Source organism: Chelonoidis abingdonii, chromosome 16 (genome assembly GCF_003597395.2).
Source record: "Chelonoidis abingdonii isolate Lonesome George chromosome 16, CheloAbing_2.0, whole genome shotgun sequence".
NCBI classification, from domain to species: Eukaryota; Metazoa; Chordata; order Testudines; family Testudinidae; genus Chelonoidis; species Chelonoidis abingdonii.
In genome coordinates, this window is record NC_133784.1 from 22288502 (window position 1) to 22296990 (window position 8489).

At 52.9% G+C, this 8489-nt stretch overlaps 1 protein-coding gene across 1 annotated transcript in view; it reads right to left on the reverse strand.

Moving 5' to 3' along the window:
* Positions 1–2163, reverse strand: part of GRM2 (glutamate metabotropic receptor 2) — a 69041-nt gene extending 66878 nt beyond the window's left edge. Inside the window, exon 1 of the mRNA XM_032791157.2 lies at positions 1994–2163. The gene's annotated coding sequence lies outside the window, so the exon portion shown is untranslated. The remainder of the gene's footprint in view (positions 1–1993) is intronic.
* Between the last annotated feature and the right edge of the window lie 6326 nt (positions 2164–8489).

Here is an 8489-nt window from a genome sequence, read left to right on the forward strand (position 1 = left end):
CAGGCTCCTTTCTTGGTGATTTTCTGAGATATGGAACATACAAGGAGACTCTGAGAGCAAGCCCCAGTCTCCATAGGCCCTGTGCTTAATTGACACCATCAGTCATTCGATAAATTGCCCCAAAATAGACGTCCTGTCTGCTCTGCTTTATGAGAGGGCGATTGTCTGTCAGTGATTGTCTGATGGATGGCTGTCCAGGGTGATTTTAAATGCACACAAGTTAATTCAGGTTGCTCTTTGGAATAGCTGGTCACATTGAGCATTCACAAGACATCAGCAGCAAAAATGAGCAATGTGCTCTGATTTCTTGTTTGCCTTTCTTACAAGTGTCCCTAAAGGATTCAAAGAAATCCATGGAGTGGAATGAGTTAAAGCTTTTCTCTTCCATTTGTAAAACAGACTCAACTTTTTGGAAAGAAAGGAGTTTGGGCTTTTGAGACAGCACGATAAATAATGTACTTTGTTTTACATGAATTAGATTGCAGACTTCATCTGGCTAGTTCTTTTGAACTGGAAGGCAACTGAGCACCTTTTCTCCCCCTAGGAATTTGTTAAATGTTACAGCATTGTGTTCTTAGCATGCCCCTGGCTCTAGCTAGATAGCAAATACCTCCGAGCCTTGCTGGGACCTACACACTTAGAGCTGGGAACGAGTATTCTTCCCTCTCATGTAGAAAAGAGAGAAAGAATTAGAGAGGTGAAGGGGAAATTCACAAATTCCTGGATCCCAAGGCCAGAGGGGACCATTGTAATCAGCTAGTCTGACCCCCTGTATTGCACAGGCTGGAGAACTGCCTCCAGATCATTCCCGGGGCAAAGCTTTTAGAAAAACAGCCAATCTGGATTTAAAAATTGTCAGCGGTGGAGACTCCACCATGCTCCTGGCTCAATTGTTCTAATGGGAAAGAAAGAAAGAAAGAAAGAAAGTCTGAGTTTCCTGGTCAGATTTCCCCTCAGCCAGTCATTCACTTCTGATCATTTGGTCAGTTGTTAATTGTGTGACTGGCTTGAAAAACTGGAAGAAAATAACAACAAACGCCCCTGCCAGTTGCGTCCCCTCAGCCTGTTTCCGCGCAGCCTGCACTTGTTTGGGGGTGATGTGTGGGTGGAGGGGTAAATCAAAGAACATACCGAGGCCAAAGAGAAGGAGGGCTCCAAGTTACCTTGTGTGGCTGGGGGCTGCTTTGTACAAGCCCTAAATTAGGGCTCTACACTCTGTGCAAAGGAAAGAGGAGGAAATAAGTGTCTCTGTTTCACCCGATTCCTTCACACTTCTCTTCCCTCCCCCGCTTTGCGCTTTGCTTTAATCTCCCTGCCTGCTCGCTTTGTTTATTAAAAGCCACGCGGAGCAGTCAGCCCCTTTTCACATATTCAGACTTTTTCGTCTTGCCCACGAAGGACATTGAATAATTCAAACGCAGCAAAACCTGCTCAGCCAGGCCACTGGGGCTGGCATCAAACGGAGAAGACAGCCCCGTCTTCCCTAGACAAGCCAGCAGCAAGGAGGCAGATTTTTGCTGCCCTGGAGCTCCTGGGGAGATTGCGGGAGGGGGGGCTCAGAGTCTGGATCGGGCTAATAAAATGAGTTCTGGGATGAATCGCCCCCTCCAGCCGCCCATTTCAACTTTAAAAGAGGCTGAATGGCCAGAATGGGGAGTGGGTGTCCGGCACCTAGCACTGCCTGGCTCCCAGTACAATCTCGTACCAGTCTTTCCATCTGCCGGGAAGAGCAGGATTAGACACCGAGGCGATGTGTAGGCTTAGCAAGCCTTAACCAAGCAACGGATCCCCCACCCCGGGAAGAACGGGGGAGAGGGGTTAGCACCAGCCCTTTAATTCTGGGGAAGACAAGCAGGTGCCCAAGGGGCAGCATCGCAGAGCCAAGTCTCCTGCAGCCCCCAGGACGGGCTGGGCTGCTTTGCCCAGGCGGGCACAGGGAAGGGAAGCGTAGGGCGCTTGTGGCAGGAGATGCCGATGGAGAGCAGTCGCTTACCTGGGCAGCAGGGGACCTGTTAGCGGCTGGGAAGCAGCGGTCCCCTCCCTGGCCAGCCTCTTCCTCACTTCCCCATCGGAGCCAGGCAGAGGCGAGCGGACTTGGGCTGCCTGCTCGCTGGCTGGGGAGCTGCTGCCTCCGCCCGGTGCTGGAGGGGCTCTGCCTCTCGGTCCTCGGCTCTTGCATAAGTAGCTGCCCACCGCGCTGGTGCTGAAGGCTCTTGATTTGCTCAGCTGCCGAGCGGGGCTCTCCCGCTCCCGCGCCCTCTCCCTGATGCGGGCTGGAAACTCCTCCAAAGGCGCCCAAGCCAAGCAGCTGGCGCGGCCGGGCTCAGCAAGGACCTGTCCGAGCCCGGGGTGCTGATCCCAAGCGGCGGGCACGGCGGGCCCCACTGGGGACTGTCCCGCTCCGACGGGGGCGGGTGGCACGCAGCCCAACGGCTCCTACCCACCTAAGGGACAGGGTCTGCAGGGGCAGCTGGCTCATGGCACCGGGGGGCACCTAAGGGCTCCCCCACAGAGGTGCCCAGCCGAGAGGCCCCACTCAGCCCCCCTGGCACCCATGCCCTCAGGCCCCATACTGCCCCCCCCAGGCACCCCTGCCCCCGCACCCTCCCACTGTAGCCTGGCCACAGCCACAGTGGCAACAAGAGCACAGAGCCCTTGGCCTAGTGACAGGGCCTAGGCTTTGCCAGGGGCTCCAGGGGTGCGTCCATGAGGCTGGCATGGAGCATGCATCTCCTTGGGTGTCAAGACCCTGAGCTGCCCATGGGCCATAAGTCGGCTGGGCTGGAAGGTCACATCAGCCTCCAGTGCAGCTCCCCAATTTGACCCCTGGGGCCACGGTGGCTGGGGGTACCCTGGAGAGCAGTGAAGGCTACAGCCCTGGCCATGCCCCCTCCAATACACCAGCTCTCCCTGTTCCCTGCCCAGCCAGACTCCCCCTTAGCCCCTGGCTGCCCTGCTGTGGTTGGTGCTGAGCCAGGGGGGTGATTCACCCAGCCACCGGCATCCCCAGCCATGCTCTCTGCCCAGGACTTCCCTGTGGGCCAAAGATGCTGCCTGGACTGGCCGGGGGGCTGCAGCCCACCCAGCTCGGAAGTGTGCCTGATAGCCCCTGGGGGTCCATCCCACATGCCCACGACCCCCTGGGCAGCTGGCCTGGCTCTGGAGAGATGCCTCTGCCCAGGCCAGCCAGAGCCTCCCCAGCTCCAAGAGGATGGTGGCTGGGCTAGGATCCCAGGGGCTAGCGGGGCCACAACTGGTTTCATTGCTGTTTTATCTGATACACTGATTTCACCTACAGAGTCAGGCAAATCTCCCTGCTAAGACCCAGACAGAGCCCTGGGCATGGAAGAGCCTGGCACACCAACCCTACACACAGATTGGAGTTGGGGGACTCCTGCCAGCATCTCCCTAGGGAGGGCCCTTTGGCTGGGGGAGGCAAGGGGTCCTCCACCCTGCCCTCGTTTGGTGTCACTCTTCACAACCATACCTAGCAGAGCCCTTGCTTAGCAGTCCACGCAAAGAGTACCGCTTCCGCCAGCCCTGGGTGGGCATTTCAGGCCTGGAGGAGATGTGCCTCTGGAGTTCAGCCCAGCAGGGATGGCCCAGGGATAATTAACCCTGCTGGCGCAGCGGGATGGACTGGTGGCCTCCTGAGTCTATAAATGCCCCTCACCCCTGTGCCCACCCCTCACCTCTCTGCTGTAGTCTGCTTCCTACCTTTCGGCACGTGCAGACCACAGGAAGACCTGTTCCATTTCCATGGGTTCTGATGGAGCTGAGAGGTGGAATCACATGGGGGGGGTGCTGATAAGCATTTGGAGACCAAGGAGATCTTCTCCCTAAGAGGGGATGGAGATGGGAGAGGGCTGGAAAGGTGGATGTGAACCCAAACCACTGCTGGTGCCCATCACTAATAACTTGAATGAGATTCTGTGCCATAGTCTCTGGGGCAGTACTCTTCAGCACCCTGTGCTGTGCCCTACACCAGCACCCTGCACTGTGCCCCCCTGCACTGTGCCCTGAACCCTGCACAAGACTCCTTGACTCAACATTCTGTACTGGGATCCCTGGCCTGGCCCTCTGCTTTAGGCTCCCTGACCTGGTCCCCTGCACTCGCTGGACTACTTACAGACTTCACCAGTAGAAAAGCCCCTTTTGCCACCCTGTTCTTAGCTGCAGCATCACCAATAACCAGATCTTGGATGTGCCTCAGACTCCAGCCTCTAGTCCTCCCCAGTCAATGGCCTTTTCTTCCATTGCATTTCATGGTGCATTGCATTATGAGGTGCCCATTACCTCCCCTTTGCACTGAACTCATACCAAAGTGACCTTTCGACCCCACTGGTAGGCGATCCCTTGTGCCACTGAATCTTGTGCATCCACAACCAGCTCACTGGGGATGCAAACTCATGTGATCCACCTGCACCCACAACATGCACTGTAAACTGAAAGCAAGACACCCAGGGTGTGCTGCTTCTCTAGTGCAGTGCAGGCAGCCTGGCTAGGGATTCTTTCTGTGGTCCCCACTCACTCTGTCTACCAGACCACCCCTGCTACCACTCTGCCTTCAGTGAGCATTAAATACACATCCCAGGCTGGGGAGGGGGTCTCTGCCCTCCCACAAGGAGGCTGTTTCTGTCCCTCAGAGCTAAGAAGAAGAAGTGGAGCAGTCAACAGTAGAGCAATTCTGTAGCCATGTGCAAGAAAAATCATTGCTAGTGACCAGCTGATAATAACGAATCACCATATGGACTAGTGGCTAGAGTAGGCGGGGAACTGGGTTCTATTTCTGGCTCTCTGTGTGACACAGAGTAGGTCACATCACCTTTCCATGCCTCAGTTTCCCCTTCTGCAAAATGGGGACAGTTCTATCTATCTTCTGGGGTCATGTGGGACTTAATTAACTGATGTTTACAAAGGGCTTGGAGATCAGTGGTTGAAAGGTACTATATCAATGCTGGGGCACTGGCCTGGGCGCCAAGAACATGGGGTTTTCATCTCTGCTCAGCCACGGACTTACTGTTGAACTTCTGGCATCTCTTGGCTTCCACATTCCTGAAAGTTTCTTGTCTGATCTATTTAGACTGTTAGCCATTAGGAGTGGGCGGCAATGCTGTGTGTATTTGGACAGTGGCTAGCGTAGCCACTCCTGGTCTTGCTTGTGACTTGTAGACAAATCAATAATAACGACATCTGGGATTTATATAGCTCCTTCTATTCAAGGATCTCAGAGTGCATGAGCATGGTGAAGCAGTACCACTTGGCCAGGACAACAGCAGAACTGAAGGAAGAGAGAAACCCTTGCTGGAGAGGATGCCCACGTGGTCCTGAGATGTTCTCCGTAAGTGTTCAATGGAAGTTGGTGGTAAACCAAGTTGTGGGGGAGGCTGAAGAGATGGAGTCAGCCATGGGAGAGGGGAGGCCAGTGGAGAGAGTGGAGCAACTTAAAGAATAAGTCAGTGGAGGAGAGGAGCGGACTGCAATTGGCAGAGGAGTCTCTGATGTCACTGATCACAGAAGAGCTGAGTGGAAGGATGGAGGGGGTGGTTGTGTGCAGTGCTGAAGGAGATGCGTTGGTGACCAAAGAGAGGGGATGCAGCAATGGAGGATGAAGTTTCAAATAGAGGAGGGGAGCTTGGGGAGATGGGATGTGAAAATGGAAGCTGAAGTCACTGAGGATGAGGGTGAGAGGAGGGGAGAGCCAGGAGGCAAGGATCAGAGAGGAAGGTGGCTGGGGAGAAGCCCCGCAGGGAAGCCTGGGGAAGGGTTGTTCCAGGGAGTAGACAATGGGAAGGGAGAAAAGGGGTCTGGAAATGGAAGATGTGAGAGGGCAGAAGTCCAGCTATTCCAGCATGTTCCTTTGTGGAGTAAGAGCACACTGGCAGCCCCAGTCAGTAGTGGAGACATGCTGGTGGATGACCATCCTGGCTGGTGCCTCATGGAGGGCAGTGAGCCATCTCTGGCACCAGAAATGTCCTGAGCTGGGAAATGTGGATGCTGGGCAGATGCAAGTCTCATGTAAATGGAGTGCAGCTGCTGCAGAAATTGCACACCACATGCCAAGCAGCTGCCAAGCCAGCAAGCAGCGCAAACAGAGATTCAGGCTCAGAGCCACTTTCTTCAGGGGAAGGGCTGAGCACAATGAACACACAAGTAAGAAAGACTATCCCCTCTCCAGCCTGGATCTGCCTGACAAGTGCCCGTCTGCGACTCTACTTTCCAAACCAGCCTCCAAGAGTGGAGAGGGGTGGAAGAGGAGGTTGCTGACCAGCCCCTGGAGGTTCTTTGAAATGTGTGCTCCATATCTGTATTCCAGTGGGGGTTACGCATGTGCACCATGTGCCCGGAGCCAGAGAATTTGAAAGTAGTGTCCGCTGGTCGATGCATGCACTCTGGCTCACCTCATGTGGATCAAGGTGAAAAAGGGTAGGGTGGACTGCCCACCTCTCCAGTTCCTTCTCCATCGCGCATCAGATCTGAAGGATAGGTGAAGGAGGATGGACAGTGGCATACAAATAGGGATGACACATCTTGAAGAATCTCTGGTTACAAGTAAATAACCTCCTCTTCTTCTTTGGCTGATGGTCGCTATTATATTTCACTCTGGGTGATTGATAAGCAGTACCTAAGTAGGAGCAGGGTAGGGTTCAGCAGAATATCACCGTCCCAAAAGAAACATGAGCAGAAGCGTCCTGCACCAGGACATAATGTGCAAAATGTGTGAATGGAGCCCCACATTGCCACTTTACAGATGTCCAGGAGGGGCACTGCCTGAAGAGATGCCACAGTCATTGCTTGCACTGTGGTGGAATGAGCTCTTACCCCATGGAGGAGATGGGGGAGGTTCCAAAGCTGCTCGCAGAGTAGAATTCAGCCAGTTATCCATTTGGAGATTCTTTGGCGGAGATAGCATGCCCTCTGACTTGCTCTGCTATAGCATTGAACAGCCTCAGGAATTTCCTGATTGGTGGTGTTCTCCGTAGGAAGAAAGCCAAGGCCCACTGAATATCATTCACGCGGTTTTGGGAAGAACACAGGTAAGTGAATGGGTTGGTTAAGGTGAAATTCTGAAACTACTTTAGAGGTGAATTTATGGTGCATATGTAAACCTTGTCTTTATGAAATATAGTGTATGAAGGATCTGCCATTGTCGCTCAAGGTGATGGCTACAAGAAAGGTGACTTTCATGGAAAAGAGGGACATGGAGCAAGCAGCTAAAGGCTCAAGGGGGAGGGGGGGTTTGCGAGCACTGAGAGAACAAGGTTCAGGTCTCACTGGGATGCAGGCTTCTGAGTAGGGGGGAAGATTCTTTCTGGGACTTTCCAGAATCTAATGGTCAGTGAATGTGCGAAGACCGAGTAGCCTTGAGAAGGCGGATAGTATGCAGTGATTGCTGCCAAGTGGACTTGCAATGAGGTGACGGACAAACCTGATGTCTTCAAAGACATAGTCCAAGAAGAGAGGAATATCTGGAGTCTCCAGGAGAACACCTCTTTGTTGTACCCAAGACGAGAAGTATTTCCATTAGCTAGGTAACATTTTTTAGTAAAATCCTTTCTACTATTAGAGAGACTGTCTTGTACCATTGTGGAGCATCCTTGGTCTAAAGATGATGACCATCTGCGTACCAAGCCCTGAGTTGGACTGGACATGCATCCAGGTGTTTAATCTTGCTGTTCCACTGGGTCAGAAGCTCAGGAAACATTGGGAGGATGACTGGGATAGGTTGGGGATGACACGGATAGGTTGGGAAAACAGAACTATCTGGGCTAGAAGGGGACAAACAGTGTAACACTGTTGCAAAAAAAGCAAAGACCATTCTGGGATGTATTAGCAGGAATGTTTTAGGAAAGACATGAGAAGTAATTCTTCTGCTCTACTCCACACTGAGTAGGCCTCAGCAAGCCTATTGTGTCCAGTTCTGGGCACCACATTTCAGGAAAGATATGGACAAATTGGAGAAAGTCCAGAGAAAAGCAACAAAAATGATTAAAGGTCTAGAAAACATGACCTATGAGGGAAGATTGAAAAAATTGGGCTTGTTTAGTCTGGAGAAGAGAAGACTGAGAGGGGACATGATAATAGTTTTCAAGTACATAAAAGGTTTTTACAAGGAGGAGGAGAGAGAAAAGTTGTTCTCCTTAACCTCTGAGGATAGGACAAGAAGCAATGGGTTTAAATTGTGGCAAGTGCAGTTTAGGTTGGACAACAGGAAAAACTTCCTAACTGTCAGGATGATTAAGCACGGGAATAAATTGCCCAGGGAGGTTGTGGAATGTCCATCATTGGTGGTTTTTAAGAGCAGATTAGACAAACACATGCCAGGGATGGTCATGCAGCACCCCCAGGTTTTAGCCAGGTCTCCACTACTGTCCTCCTGCCTCCCACCCCACCCCGGCTGCCAGCCCGCCATCCCCCACACTCTGGTTGCTGGCCCACTGTCCCCTGGGTCCCAGCTGCCAGCTTCCGGGGGGTGGGAAGGGTAGGAC